Below are 16,453 nucleotides of genomic sequence, written 5' to 3' on the forward strand. Positions count from 1 at the left end.
ATCTAGCGTGGTGGTTGTCAACCGGGGACGATTCTGTCCCCCCACGGAACCTTTAGTGATGTCTGGGGATGTTTTTGGCCAATGGAGCCTGGGAGCAAAACCCTTGAGTCAGAAGTTCTGGGTTTGAGTCCTGGCTCCATCTCTTTCCAGCTCGGTCATGGGGAAAGGGTCCTGATATCGGAAGCCTCTGTTTCCTCATCTAGAGCATGGAAGGAAGACTCTCTCGTGAGGGTCACGTGGACCTTACCAGTGTACCTTGTAATCCGCTCTCCTTCGCTTGTGCGGCTGTGTCTGACAGAAGTCCTGTGGCCATGCTCAGAAGTGACCACAGGATTTACTAAGGCTCCAGGGTACCAGCCGGAGGCAGGTGGATTCACGCTATTGATCACCCAGCCTGTGAGCATTCTGTAGTCAACACTTCATGCCCATTGCTTAAGACGCGAATGTGGAAAAGCATCGTAAAGGAAGGCCAACCACGCAGGAGTTTCACGCCCCAGAGCCGGCCTTCTCTGCGCCCTGCTCCCTCTTCAGCCAGGGAAGGAGCTCAGCTCTTGGCAAGCTTTTCTTTTCAGTGTTCCAACGGCTACTTTGGGGCCCGCATTTGTCTAAACAGAGAACATCCACCCCATGTTATCTGAAATGTATGCATAAAATTTGTAGTTAGACCTCTCCCATCAGATCAGAAGGTTACCGGAAACTTTTTTTTTTTTAATGTTTTAAAATGTTTGTTTATTTTTGAGAGAGAGAGAGAGAGAGAGAGAGAGCAAGCAGGAGGGGGCAGAGAGAGAGAGAGGGAGACACAGAATCCAAAGCAGGCTCCAGGCTCCGAGCTGTCAGCACAGAGCCCGATGCGGGGCTCGATCTCATGAACCGCAAGATCATGACCTGAGCTGAAGTCGGACACTTAACCAACTGAGTCACCCAGGCGCCCCTGGAAACTTGTAATGAAACAATGGGGAACCCCATTGTAGCTGACATTATGGGTGTCCTTCTGTGCAGCTTGCGAAATAAATCGTGCACCATTGAAAATCACGTGTGACATTTGGGCCCACGGCAAGGAAGCCAGTTGGTGGCTGTCAGGGAGGGGCAGCAGCAACGAGTGTGGGTGCCCTGTGTGCCAGCGGGGAGGACAGATGGAGTCTGTCCCCTCCCACGTCCTCAGGGAAAGGGCGCCCTTGAATTTGGCCTATTAGCCCTACAGCAAAGGTCGTTTCTCCAAGGGGAAATGTAGAGCATCTCAGGTAAGCGTGTCTTTAAATGAGATTCAGTGGAAAATGGTTGTGGGCCTGAAGAGCACCCTCTGTTTGCTCGTTCTCCCAAGTGACTCGCCACAGTAAGCTCTGTGCACCCCCCCCACCCCCGCTGCAAAGGACCGAGGGAAGAGCCCGCCTCCCGCGTGTGTGTGGGGCCCAGCCTCACCCGGCTGAGTGAAACAAGACAAAACAAAGTCTGCTTTTCATCTTTGGTACAGAAGCATCCAGAAGGGGAGGGCCACGGGAGATGCCCCAGTACCTGCGTGGTCCCTGACGTGGGCTTCCCTGTATCCGCACAGAAACTGCCCCAGGATCAGAGAAGAGACCAGAGTCCTCCGTCTGTGGGCATGTGTTGCTTCAAACCCAGAGCTTTCTGTCTAGAAGCTGTGACCAAAGGCAGTCGTTTGAGCAGGAAATCCAGCCTGTCACATCACCGGTGGGGGGTGGGGGGGGGTGGGAATCTGTTCTCATCCTCATCAGGAAAGACGCTATGGTTTCTGCCGAGCATAAGCGAGCATCGCCCGTGGGGTTCACTGGAGGGGACCGTGTTCACCGTGGTGTCGGTGGTGTGGTGGGTGTACAAGCAGGTGATGGCCCTGCAGATGTTCTGGCCGTGCACTCAGCGGAGTCCTGGGGTTCAGAGGGGTGAGATGGTGGCAGAAAGGGGGAGCCAGCTCGGGGGGGGATCAGCCATGGGAGGCTGAAAGGGTTTGGGTTTAGCGACGGTCTCTTTTAAGTGACTCAGAATCCCCAGTGAGATGAGGAAGGTTCGAGGGGCAGACCTGGCCCCCCTCCCCTCCTCCCAGCCCCCAAGCACACAGTTGGTGAATTGGTATCCGGTTGTGCTCTAAACCAGGGCGGCCCAAACTGGCGGGGATTGGGTGCTGTGTAGAGGGTGTTCAGACTCACTCTCGGGGCCCGCTGCCCGGGATCTGTCTCGGCCAGAGAGCAAGGGGGTGGGGAGGGCGCAGAGTCCGAGGGAAGGTTCGAGGACAGAAATCACGCGCCAGGCCCTGGCATCATCCAACTGGATGCCCTCTTCCTTGAATGACATCTTTTTGCTCTTCGAGAGGCTGGCTTCCTTCAGGCCCGAGACTTCTCTCTGCCAAGACCATGTGTATCACACAAATCTTCCCACAAAGGGAAAAGCCTTAACTGACAGCCGAGATAAAATTTCCATCACCTGGAAGCCTTAAGAAAAAAGAAGTTGTTTTTGTTTTCTACGTCTTTCTTCGTAAATTACCACAAACGAAGTGGTTTAAGCAACATGAATTTACTGTCTCACAGTTGTGTACATTCAGAAGTCTGACCTGGGTCTCACCTGGCTAAAATCTAGGTTTGGGGGAGATTTGCCCTGTTATAGGTAGTCCTACTAGTAAATATCTTTTCACGTCGTTTTTCCCCCTTAGGATAGATCCCTAAAAGTGAGATTTTTTAATTTTTGGCCAAGAAGTTCATTTTCTTTCTTTTCATGAAATACCCATTCTCATGGAACTAAGTTTGGGGCAGTTTGATCCCTGAAAGGGGACGGACGTGCCATGATTGACGTAGACAAATACTCTAAAATGGGATGGATGCGGCAGACCAACCACATGTCCATGACCGTGGGTGAGATCACCGGGAAAGCCACTGGGCAATGAATGGACCCTACAGACCCCAAGACTTAAGGGGCAAGTGAGGAATATAGAGAGATAAGAGGAGAACCAAGAGAGCTTGGTATCTTAAAAGTCAAAGGAATAGAATTTCAGGAGCAGGTAGTGATCAGCACATCAGATGCCACAGAGGGCTCTGTGGGATGAAGGCTAAGATGTACCTGTTGGGTGTATCAGATAGGTAGCATTGTTGACCGTAGGTCGTCTCTTAGAGAAGAGTAAGAAGACCACTTACAATGGGCTGAGGAGTCCATGGGAGGTGAGGAAGGGCAGAAAGGAGTCCAGAATATTCTTGTGATATGTAGAATGGGAAGGGAAGGAAGAGATAGAGTGTGGTGAGGGAGAGAAAGCACAAGTTGGGAAACACCCCGCAGGAGCATCTGGGGTTCTCGTCATCTCCCCCTTCGCTGGCTTCATTTTCCTCTTCATTATGGTGATCCTGATTCTTTGGCTCTGCAAACCATTCTCCTTGGCCAAAAGGAGAAAGGTGTGCTAAGTGATGGGAGGTGATGGGAGGTTTCCACCCTCGGCCCACTGCTGGCAACTCCATCCCCTTGTGGCCCCTTAACTCCCTCTCCTTTGATCTGAACTCCGCCTCTTCTCTTCATAAGAACTCAAAAAAAGACCTAAAATGGGATTTTTCCAGCCTCATCTTATGTGGGGCTTTAGTTTGTTTTTACATGCTTTTGTGTCCTCACAAAATCTATCTCCTACTGCCTTTTAGAAGATCCTTTTTTGGCATGAATTCATCAGAGCTCCCAGTGCCTCCACATTTATTTATTTATTTATTTATTTATTTATTTATTTATTCACTTATTCACTTATTCATTTATTTATTTATTTATTTATTTATTTAGAAGCCACTCTTCCCTTTCTCCTTCTTCAGGATCATTTGTTCTTTTAACGCAATTTCATATTTTTGTGCCAAGCTCTCCAAGAGCTCTTGTAGGGTCTTTGGAGGCACTAAGCCCCAGAAGGTTGTGAAAGAGCCTTCCTTCCCTAAACCATATGTAATTCGGAACAAAAATAAGTGCGATAAAATTATACATGTGTGCTGAGATTAAAATAGCTTCTTTCAATTTTTTTTTTTTTATTGCAAAATTCTGGGCAAGAATTTACCAAAGCTGATCTCTCCTCATCGGGGGCGATGTCTGCCCTTCCTACTTGCCAAGCAAATACTTTCTCTCTGTTCTGGGTCCTCGGGCACTGGGTTCCTCTACTAGACTCTGCATTCTTTGCTTAGCTTGTCTCCTCGCCTGGGTAGGTGGCTGATTGAAGGAAGCCATTTTGGTGTCCCCCCCGTCCCCAGGGAGGAGCCATCAGTTATGTTTGTGTCTTTTCTTCCCTTCTCCTTCCTCTTCTCTCTGCTTCCACTCATATACACTTGTAAGAAGCATAACAATACAGCAGGAAATAGACATGTTAACAGATGAAATCAAACATGTGCGTCCACAGGGCTGGGTAGTCATATGCACTCGTCCTTCCAAAACCTCCTGTGAGCAGTTATTTCTGTCCTATCTCCATTTCACAGGTGAAGATACTGAGATTTACCCAAGGCTCCTGTTACAAGTCGAATTGTGTCTTCCCCAAATCCGTATGTCGAAGTCCTGTCCCTCGGTACCTCAGAACGTGACCGTATTTGGAAGTAGGGTCATTGTAGCTGGAATTAGTTAAGGTGAGGTCAGACTGGAGTAGGGTGGGCCCCTAATCCAACATGGCGGGTGTGCTCATGAAAAGGAAAAATTTGGACATGGACATAGACATGCGCACAGGGGAAACGCTGTGTGACGGCAAAGGCGGGAATTGGGGTGACGCTTCTAGCCAAGAGACACCAGATATTGATAGCCGACCCCCAGAACCTGGGGGAGAGGCCTGGAACAGTCTCCCCCACAGCGCTCAGAAGGAACCAACCCTTCTGATACCTTGATTTCAGACTTGTAGCCTCCAGGACTGTCTCACGACACATTTCTGCTATTTGTGCACCCCCCCCCCCAGGTTGCGGTACTTGGTTATGGTGATTCTGGAAAAACGGAGTGAGTTCCTAGCCAAGCTGGGGTTTGGGTCCAGCTGTTGTGACTCTCAGCCAGTGCTCTTTCTGATAGGCTGCTTTTCTCCCTTCCTGAGGGGAAGCGACCCCTTTCACCTGGATAGTCTAGGACTGCCCCCCGGAAGAGGTGCTGTGCTGTGCTTGAAGGTAAAGAGTGTTCTGATGCACGGAAAGGGGTATGGGGAGTGAAGGCGGCATAAAAAGTGCGGGTTGTGGCTAGAACAGAGGACCCCTATTAGGAAGCACTTGCTTATAACTTTTCCATTTCCTGAGTGTTACAGATCTGATCTTGTAGGGGTTTGTAAATCTGCTGGAGATCGAAGTCCAGGCCAGTAGGGAGTCACTTGACATTTCTGCGAGCCTGAGCATGCCTCTAATCGAAGGTCAGGCTTGCACAGGAACAAGCTCTTTGGCGGCCAGCAGGCAGGTTGGGAAATGGGGACAGAGAGGACCATTGGAATATATCAAATAGTCCAGTCATGTAGGCAGACACCTCTCTCCCGGGTGGGTTCCCTGATCTTCAGAGATGAGAAGCAATCCTCTGCATTTGGAAGACTACCCCGTGTGCCCTTTAAGGCAAAACATTTGGAGATGACGTTTCTTTGTTGGGAACGGTTGATGGATATAATCTCATTTTGGTGGCGGTGGTGGTGATGGTGGGAGGTGCTGGGATGTTTTTCTTTTCTTCTCTGCAAAGAAAGTGAAAAGGTACATATCAACACAATGGTCAAGGGGCTGGCAAAAGTGAGTGGTTTGGGTTGGGTTGCCCCCAGGGATACCCAAGCACAAGATCACAGGTGGGACTGGCTGGTCTAGTCCCGGAGAGATCTTCACAATGACCTTTGTAAGCCCAGGAGATGCCAAGCTGAGCAGAGGAAGAAAGATGAAGCAACCGGCTGCAAAGCTTCATGCATTTGTCTGCTCTGCACCCAGGGGTTTCTCTGCTGAGAATCTACATCTGTTAAAGGTCATCAGCAACCCTAGCGAGTGTGAACCGGGCTGCCAGCCCCCTGGTGACAGCATGCTTGATCTAATTGCAGGCTGCCCTCTTTGACAGCTCTTCTTGACTAAACAAGTGCTGCCTTTTCCAGCACTGGCTTCATTTGTAGTTGCTCAAATGCTGTAATCCTGGTGCACCAGCTGAGGACGCTTCTCAGATAATCGCTCTGCAAAGCGAGATCGTCAGCCGTACTAACGCTTGCCCGCAGAGTCCTATAATTATGCCTGTGGTAATCGGTGCTGACTCAGAACAGCACAGGTCTATAAAAAAAGATGCAAAGAGTGTGTGCCGAGCAAGGATTTCCACACAGACCATCCTCCTCCCCGCCACCCCCCGCCCTTCTCACATGTACAGTGTTCTCACGCGATTCTTCTCCCGTCTGCACTCAGACAACTAGGGGGGTGACATTTGGTCTCAATGTCTAGGAGAAAATAGCTGTTACATCTGGATAGAAGAAGGAGGGCTGCCTCATTATTTAAGCTAAAAGGGTTGATCTCAAGACAGTGCATCAGAGCAGGATGATCGAGGGTTTGAGCATCTCAAGTCTCCCAGACCAGACTGGCCATGTCATGAAGTGGAGAAGACCACTGCCCACCCTGGAGGGCTCGGGAAGGCCAGAATTCTCCAAAATTATTCTTTCAATTGATCATGGAAGTCAGAAGTACCTTTAACCAGAGCAACGCCTCTCTTATCAGCAATAAGAAATGAGGTGGCCTCTAAACACGATCTCACTAAAACTTCCCAACAACCTGTAAACTGGTTCTTTTCATTGTTTCTACTCTGCAAGAAGAAGTTTAGAAAAATTAAAGCAGGGACGCCTCGGTGACTCAGTCAGTTAAGCAGCCAACTCTTGATTTCAGCTCGGGTCATGAGGCCACGATCTCATGGTCATGAGATCGAACCCCGAGTCGGGCTCTGCTATATCGAACCTACTTGGGATTCTCTCTCTCCCTCTCTCTCTGCTCCTCTCCTGTTCTTGTTTGTGCACGTGGGCACACATGCTCTCTTTCTCTCTCTCTCTCTCAAAATAAATAGATAAACTTTAAAAGAAAAAGGTTTAAGTACATGGCAAATTTGGTTGTAACCAGGAGAAACCCAGTACATTCTGACCCCATCTGACTGTTCCGCCCCCCTGTTTTATACTAGCATCATAAATGAGAGGCACCAGATCCTTCCATGAGGTCTTAGAACAAGGAGTAGAGAATGTGAGGGAAGAATGGGCTTCTGGAGCTGATGACCCCTCAGAGGGATTTCCATGGAGAAGGAAAGAGAAGGTGGCTTGGGGCCCTGAAGCTGGGCTGACTCACTTCCCACCTGTGCCGAGCATTGATCCTGAATGGTGTTTCTCTCCTCAACTTTGAGAATGGCAAAAGCAGTAGGGACTTCAGTCCAGTAGCAAAAGTCATGGAGCTATGCTTCAGCCAGGCAGGTAGTGTTGAGACGCTAACTCTGCTATGAATGAATAGCCCAGCCAGAATTTTGGGGCCCCCCAGGCTGGGGAAAGGGGAGGCCTGGGGATTTCTTTTCTTGCAGTATTTTCTTTACATTTTTCCCCTTCCCTTTTTCCTCAGATACCTTTCTTTCGTCCTTAATTGACTGGAAACAGTTGCCAGTATGGAAGAGAAGGTGTGTGGTGAACTATTTATAGGGATTCCATATTTGTCAAAAATTTGCTCTCTTGCTTTCCATTTCTTGCAGATACATTTCAGGTCCTATTTATAATGCCTGCCTGGTCCTCCCTTATAAAAGATTAGGCGTGTGTGAGAGAGGTGTGAGGAAAGCATTACCTGAATCAAGTGTTATGTTCTAGAACTTTTACCACGTGCGACTCTACCCATCACGAAACTCACACAGAAGACGCCTGCTGTGTTTCACTGCCTGGTATTCCTCTTCCTTTTTCTGATAATTAAATTCTCCGTTGTGAAACATTCAGGGTCATTTAGGAAGGTCAAACTTGAGAACACGGGCGATTGGATCATGTAGACCAGGGCTTGCCAAACTTTTTCTGCAAAGAACCAGACGGAACATATTCTTGGCTTTGCAAAGACATACCGCCTCTGTCGTGCCTACTCAACTCTACCGTTAGTGGCGTGGAAACCACCACAGTCAATATAAATAAATGAACATGACCAGATGTGACCCACACTGGGCTGGATTGGGCCCCCGGTTCTAGTTTGCCCACCCCTGATCTGGAACTTTCTAGTTGAAATGCCCTTTGCTGGATTCTGACATTGGTATGTAATCCAAACTGGGCCCATCGAAATATTCCCTAGAACTTTTCTGTTGGAGCTACCAACAAAGTTAGCCCTGCAGTTAATTGGTTGTGAGGATGTGAATAATCTGGAAATGCTAAGAGCCATCTTCTTTGCAAGGTAGGAAGGTTCTGACGGAGGAATGGAAGACAGAGATAGAGATGCTGAACTCCTGACCCCACCCAGGCTCCAGAACTCCCTTTCTGACTTCTAGCTCTGTGTGCAAGATAGATTTTGTGGAAGCTGGTTGGAGTCTGGTTTTGGTCTTACAAGCAGAATAGTCTGGCTAATATACTTTAAAAGGTCAAGATGATCCCCGTTTCACAAATGAATTTGCATTCTGCTCTGTCGCCTGCCAGCTGGGAGATCTCGGACAACTTGATGAATTCTCCGAGCCCCAATTTTCTAATTTGCAAAACAGCAATTATAACAGTACCTTCATCATAGTCACCTCGGTTGTTTAAAAATCAGTTTCTACTTTGGCAGGACGGTTAGATGTTTTCTGCCTCTTCTAGCCAACGGTAGGGCCGAGCCACCCCTAGAGTCCTTGGACTGAGTGCGCACGTCGTGCGGAAATACTACTCTTTCAAGTTCACACGTAGGAAAAGGGCTTAAAAGAGAAGTGAGGCAGAGGGAGTCTCAAGGGTCCTACAAGGATACGAGGTCAAGACTCATGGTCAACATGAATGTGTGACACAGACCCGGAGGGGCCACTGGGGAACCGCATGGGAGCACATCCAGGGACGGGACAAGGGAATGGGGGACTGTTCTGAGCTTTCTTACATAAGAGGGTGGTGAACCAGCACCACCTTGCGCCTCCCATACCGCTGTCTTGCCTTCTTGACATGTACACCGAGCACTACAGTTTATAATTCAGCGGCATTTGCTCTGTCCGTCACACCGTCTCCTCACGGACCATGTGAAGTATGATTATTGCTGTTGTTTTAATTTCCATTTAATCAGCGAGGACATGGGCTCAGATAAGATGTACAGGAGTACACGTAGCTCATGAGTGGGGGGCTCAAGAATTTAACCACGTTTCCTGATTCCGAGGTCAGTCCGTCTTTCTTGTTTGCATAGGTCTGTGTGTGTGTGTGTTTTGTTTTGTTTTGTTTTGTTTTGTTTTGTTTTTCCTGTCACATGTTCTTCCTGACCCGGAATGCCCCAGCATATCTTAAACTTTGGAGGCATTTGTCCTGCACTTGCCCTCTTACTGGAGTTGACATATGACAGGCCCCACGAAGCACTCTCGTTCATAAAATCAACTCTCAGCTTTTTGAATCTTCTTTGGGGCAACAGTGGCTAGCAAGGAGTCGTGAACGATAATACCTATAATTCAAGAACAAAATGAAAATACTGCTTACTCTTGCATCCCAAGAAACATTCCTACGATGTTGATTCTGGCAGTCCTTCTAACTTGCAAGCTATTGTTTTCATTACTAACGACATTTTATCATTCTGCAAGCAACCATACGAGAGAGAAAGGGAGAAAGAGAGAGATCTAAATGATCTGTTTTCATATTCTCAAGTACTTTTTCTTCTTCCATAAAAAGAATTTTTTTTTTTTTTTTGGCAAGCGACGGAAACTAGAAAATCGCTTTCTAATTCTATCTTAGCAAGAGTCAAAACTGGTAGGGATTTCTCCAGACATACTCTAATTTCTCCATGTGCTTTAGGACCATTGGACTAAATGAAAATATTTACCCAGCTCTTTTCCTTTCGAATACTGGGACATTAAAAGCATGTCATAAAATTGTCTCCCTTAAAAATATACCCATCTGATTAATTGGAGTGATCGTTCAACTCATACATCCTGTTACCCAGGTGTGAGATGGGTCAGGCCATGAAATACAGTAAGAGGGAAGCTAGACCAGAGGGACCTGGGAAGAAGAGAGGAGGGGGCTGGGGTCTGATTGAGAGTCACTAACTACATACCTACCACCCCCCTTCCCAACCAATAACTTGCTATGGCCTCCTGACCAAGACATAGTCTTTCTCTTTCTCTCTCTCTCTTTTTCTTTTAGAGGAAGAGCTACTGTCTATTTTTTTAAGTTTATTTATTTTTAGAGAGAGAGAGTATACAAATGGGAGAGGGGCAGAGAGAGAGAAAGAGATTCTCAAGTAGGCTCTTTTGTCAGCATGGAGCCTGATGCGGGGCTCGAACTCACAAACTGCAAGATCATGACCTGCGTCGAAGTCAGATGCTTAACCGACTGAGCCACCCAGGTGCCCCGACACAGTCTCTCTGGATGTTGGGACTGTGTTAGTATACTGAGCGTAGAACAACGTAACCTACATACTCACAAGGATATTGGGAAGGAAAAGGAGAAACCAATCCCTCCTTTTCATCCAGTGGGGGAGCTTAATATGCGTTCTTAATAAAGGCAAATGGGGGAAGTAACAGTGTGAATTACATTAGATTTTTCAATGTACTTGACTTTTTTTTTTTTTACCTTACAAAATAGTAGATTGGATTTTCTAGTTCTGTTTAACCCAAGCTCTGGTCAGCATTCAGCAGAACCCTTAATGTCTGCTGTGGTTGGCAGCGGGCCAGGCCAAAGGGGAGTGACAGGGACACCATGCAGATTAAGGGGGCCTGGTGATGTGAAAGGAGAGCCCCTGGGCCAAATCCTGGGTAAAGAGCGTAAGCCAGACCTGCCCTGGGGATTATGGTAGGAAGGTCACAGAAAAGCCACCAGTTCCTCTCCCCTTATATATGTCCTACCTTGCCCTATAAGTTTGCGGTGGCCTCCTCTTGGTCCTACCCTTGGACTGAGAGTTGCTTTGGTCAATGGGATGTTAGCAAATATGGCTCAAAAAGATGCTGGAACGGGGCCTGTCCACTCATGCTTCGGCAGTTGCCCTGAGGAGAACATCCCCAGACCAGCCTCTTGAGGGTGAGTCAGAGCTGAATGGTCTCTGACGCCCAGGCTGAGGCCAGCCGCTATCCGCCACCAGCTGGTCCCCAGATACCTGCGCTGGCCTCGCCGCGATCAGCAGTGACCTAGCTAACCCCTAGCTGACCTTAGACTTGTGAGCCATAAATGAAAGAATAGGCGGTTGGTTGGACGGAAGGGAAGCTGGAGGCAAAGGCGGTGACAAACAGGTGACACGTTAGAAGCCCGAGGGCACAACTTCCCGACTTCTTGGCGTTTCACATCCTGGCCTGACTGCTTCCAGCTCCCCAGGGCTGACAGACCAGGAGCCACAGGGGCAGGGCAGGGCTCTCCTCTTCAACGTGGCCCCCAGGGTAACCCGTAGCTTCCTCAGAACGTATTTACATTGTGGCTTCACCACCCCACACCCGCCCGAGGGGGAAGGTGGCCTTGACAGTTCCTGCGAGCACCTTGTAGGGCCCAAAACGCCCCCTCCCGACCGGTGGGAGGACTCCCTCAGATGATTGGAAACAACCTCGGGTTGGAGACCGCCCTGGCTGTGACCCATGACCTCTGCAAACATAAGAAGAAAAGACCCCCTGGTCCCGGTGCAGTGGCCACGCTCTCCCAGCTGCTTTGTGTCTGGCAGCTTCCTTCCGACTGTCTTTGTTTGAGCCTGGATCCTCACGTAAGTCTTTCATGGGGAATCCAAGCACCCGAGCCTCCGCTGACACAGCACAGACTCTCCCACCCACAACACGAACATGTACGGTTATGGTTTTGTGGTTGTTTGTCACCCAGGAAATGCTCATTGACACAGCCTCTACCCCTCCACCCCAGTGTTTCTACCTGGTTCCCAAACTTAGTGGCCGTGGTGATTGGGGCAACTAATTGGGAGCTTATCGAGGATGCTAATTAGTGGTCCTGGAATTATTTATTTACTTATTTATTTATTTTTAATGTTTACTTTTGAGAGAGAGAGAGACAGAGTGTGAGCGGGCAAAGGGTAGAGAGAGAGGGAGACCCAGAATCCGAAGCAGGCTCCAGGCTGCATGCTGTCAGCACAGAGCCCGACGTGGGGCTGGAACTCGCAAACTGCGAGATCGTGACCTGAGCCAAAGTTGGCCCCTTAACCAACTGAGCCACCCACGTGCCCCTTGGAATTTATAATTTAGACAGGATGGTTCCCAGGGGACCAATGGAGAGTTGACCACACTACTATTCTCAATTTCTGTTTACTTTTTAAAAATTTAATTAATTAATTAGAGCATGAGCAGGAGAGGGGCAGAGAGGAAAAGGAACAGAGGATCCGAAGTGGGGTCTGCACTGACCGCAGCAAGCCCACGGTGGGGCTCGAATTCACCAACCACGGGATCACTACCTGAGCGGAAGTCAGACGCTCAACAGACTGAGCCACCCAGGCGCCCCTCAATTTCTGTTTCTATCAGGTGACTGAGAAAGATTCTTTCTCCTCATCCCCAAGACTCTTCTTCCCTTTCTAATTTGCCGAAACGAAGAAACAAACTCAGGAGCCCCAGGGGAGGCGGGCGTTTGTGTTGCTTCATGTGAGGACCACCGTGTATCCGTGTCCCCAGATCTTTCCCGCTGGCTTGTGTCTCAGAAAGCCTGTCCACTCCTTTAAGGGAAAGCACAGTTCTCAACAAGAACAAAAAAGGATTACAGCGCTAGAGTGCTCACCGAAAGGCGGCTCATTGGGTCATCAATCCTGCCACATGGGTTGGAATCAAGTCTGCGGTTAGAAACATAATCCCGAGGGTCGTCTGGGTGGCTCCATCGGTTAAGCGTCTGACTTCAGATCAGGTCCTGATCTCATGTCCATGAGTTCGAGCCTCCGCGTCGGGATCTGTGCTGACAACTCAGAGCCTGGATCCTGCTTCTGATTCTGTCTCTGTCTCTCTCTCTCTCTCTCTCCCTCTCCCTCAAAAATAAACATTAAAAAAAAAAAAAAAAAACGATTTCAATAAACAGCAAAGGAGGATTCCATGAATAAAATCAGCAGTCTCAAAGTCCTATTTCCCTGCCTCTCACCCTGTATAGCTCCCACATGTGGCTGCCCCGTTCTCACCTCCCTCTTTTCAGACTCTCCCCTCCTTCCTGTCCATGCCTTCCACCTCTCCTTCCTCCTTCGGATATGTTCCTTTCCCAGGGACTCCGGTCCTTTCCAAGGTGAACCAAATGGTCTTGGTTCTGTCTCTCCCTAATACCCTTATTATGCACACCGGAGTCTAGGGAATAAGCCATAGAGTCTAGTGTAGAAGCCGTAGAGGTGGGCAGAACTTTGTGTCCCTGATGCTGCTGCCTGCTCATCACCCAGAGAGTGCTGGGGTGTGGGATTTGCTGAATACAGAAGTGCCCCACGTGTAAGGAAGCGCACAGGAGGCACAAAAGAACAGAGTCACAGAGTCACGTGGAGACCGTCATAGCCAAGTGGCTAGTGTCGAGGAGGGAATCTTACAATCCAGCAAAACGTGTCAAAGAGCAGACGTCAATCCTGTTGATTCCAAGTGATGAAGCAACATGAGGAGTGAAGGAGCGTATTTTCACCTCCGTGAGGTTTTCCTGGAACTAGGTGGGCACAAGAGGGCAGGTGGGCCATTCATTGTCGCTCTTTTTACGGTGGGTGTGAGAAGAACACGGGCCCTTGACTGTAATCTGGGGTGTTGGGTATTTCATGCTCTAACAAGTGAATGAATACAGCTATGGAAGGAAGCATGCAAGGTGCAGCTAGACGTTTCTGGAAATGACTTCCACTGTTGCAATATCGTCTTCATTTTCACACACAGGAAAAAAGTTGAGAAAGTGTTTAAAGATAATTAGATTCCAGGAAAGCCGATTAGGCAAGCACTAATTCTATTGTAAGAGGAAGATAATGGACAGATTTTTATGACAAAGTAGGGGGTGGGGGAAATCACAGCAGAGGAAATGCCATAAATGCTTTTGCTTTCTTGAAGGCCAGCCCGCCCCACTGTCTCAGGCCTCCACAGGGAGGTGGGGGGTTTTCCTGGTAAAGTCGACATCCCAGAATAGAGTCAGGACAGATTTATCTCTCTTGTCTAAAGAATGTCTGTAAGTTACTGAAATGCTGCCTCTAAAAGGTTGAATAATCTGATTTCTGCTTTGGGTACATTTCCCAATTCATTCCAGTCCATTTCTAGCAATCCCCTGTTTACATTCTCCGTGATCTTTGTACATTTTTTAAAGTTGTGGAATCCTAATTGTTCCCTCATTTTCTGGAGGAAAAGTGTTCTCTTCCTTCTCTCTTCTTCTGGCAGGAAAAAACAGAATGAACACTGAACAAACTTTTAACCATAAAGGCATTTTCTGAGATGATTATGAAATATATGAAAGACTGAGACAGTTCTTTGAAGAGTCTAGGTTTTCAAATAAAATCTTTACATAAAAATTTCATTTTTAAAAAAGATTTAAATAAAAATGAAGTGCTACAAAGCTTAGAACAGATGTCAGAAGTTTAAAAAACATTCTTAATTATCAAGTCTTACGTTGCCAATCAATCAGTTAACATACTAGATCGATAGCATTAGGACTAGAACAGACTTAAAGGTCATCAAAGAAAGCATCTCGTTTTTTCTTAGGACATACTCATCACTGTGTAATATGAAAATATTCCACATTACAGATGCAGCATTGACTTAATCACATCCTTACCATTAATATTTTTGTTACTAGATGTTATCTGTTATAATTAACACTACAGGGACTATCCTTTAATATTAATTTTTGACCAAATCTCTGACCACTTCTAAGGTTTAGATTTTTAAAAATCAGTTTCTGTGCTAGTATTTGTCTATTCCACAATTTCCTTTTGGATTTACTTTTTCTTTGGCTCTCAGATACATCCTTCCCTGGCTTCGGTAAGAATTGATGGGGGACAGTGGTAAAGACTTCTTAATGGTTGCATATCAGAAATGTTATTTGACTGCAATTTGGAATGATAGTTTAGCTAGGTAACGTATTTTAGCTTGATGGTTTATTTCCCCTCATTCCTTCGAAATGCTCCGTTGTCTTTTGGCATGTAGTGTTGCCGACAAACATCCACTGACAATCTAATTATCAGTGTTTAATAGATATTTCCCTCATTTTTCTTGATGGCTTTTGAGATTTTTTTTTTTTGAGATTTTTCTCCACTTTTATTTTTGACAGTTCTGACGGCAGTTGTCTGGTAGGACGTTATTACATTTAGCCTTCAGTGTATGGGGGTGGGGGTTGGAATTGTTATAGACATATGCTGTGGACTCTGATTACAGCCCCATCTTTCCAAACTTCTTTTTCACTTTCGTTATACCTCAGTATGTCTCCATGTGGCTTTCTGTGAGTTATCTGCCTTTTTCCAACTGTGACTGGCCAAACGTTATTTCTTGCACAGATACTGTTCAATGATCATACATTTTATTTTCAGGTTTTTAGTGGGTTCTTACTTATATCCACCAGCTTCCATTTTGTTTCTGCTTTTCTTTTTTTAATAATTGATAGTTCTTTTTAAAAGGGTGTTCTTATTTCTTTACTATATAAATTTGTTTGAATAGCTGATGTGTTCATATGGTTCAAAATTCAAAAGAAACAAAGTATATTCAGTGAAGCCTCCTTCCCACCCCATCCGTAGCCACCTGGTTGCTTTTCCTTGAGGCAAATGAATTACAAATTTCCTTCCAGAAATGAGCCACACATCTTTAAGCAGATACAAACATACTTATTTTAGAGCTATTTTCAGGTGGCCCTATTATTTTTATTTTATTATTTTATTCCCTAAGTGTTGATTTTTATCGTAGTCCATTTGGGCTATTTAAAAACAATGTTTTTTCAATGTTCATTTATTTTTCAGAGACAGAGAGAGTCAGAGCATGAGCAGTGGAGGGCAGAGAGATAGGGAGACACAGAATCTGAAGCAGGCTCCAGGCTCTGAGCTGTCAGCACAGAGCCTGACGTGGGGCTTGAACCCACAAACCAGGGGGCTCATGACCTGAGCCAAAGTCGGATGCTTAACCCACTGAGCCACTCAGACGGCCCTGGGCTGCTTTAACAAAAAATACCATAGGCTTGGTGGCTTATAAACAACAGAAATTTATTTCTCACAGTTCTGGAGATTGGAAGATCGGGTTTCCAGAATGATCACACTCTGGTGAGGGCCCTCTTCAGGGTTGCAGCTGTCAGCTTGTCTTTGTGTTCTCATGTGGTGGAGCCAGAGAGAGAGAGAGAGAGAGACGAAGGAGGAGAAAGAAGAGGAGAAGGGGGGGGGGGGAGGAGGAGGAGGAGGAAGAAGAAGGAAGAAGGAGGAGGGAGGGGGAGGGGAGAAGGAGGGGGAGGAGGGAGAAGAAGGAAGGAGGCGCAGGGGGA

The sequence above is a fragment of the Panthera tigris genome, chromosome B2 (genome assembly GCF_018350195.1).
Source record: "Panthera tigris isolate Pti1 chromosome B2, P.tigris_Pti1_mat1.1, whole genome shotgun sequence".
NCBI classification, from domain to species: domain Eukaryota; kingdom Metazoa; phylum Chordata; class Mammalia; order Carnivora; family Felidae; genus Panthera; species Panthera tigris.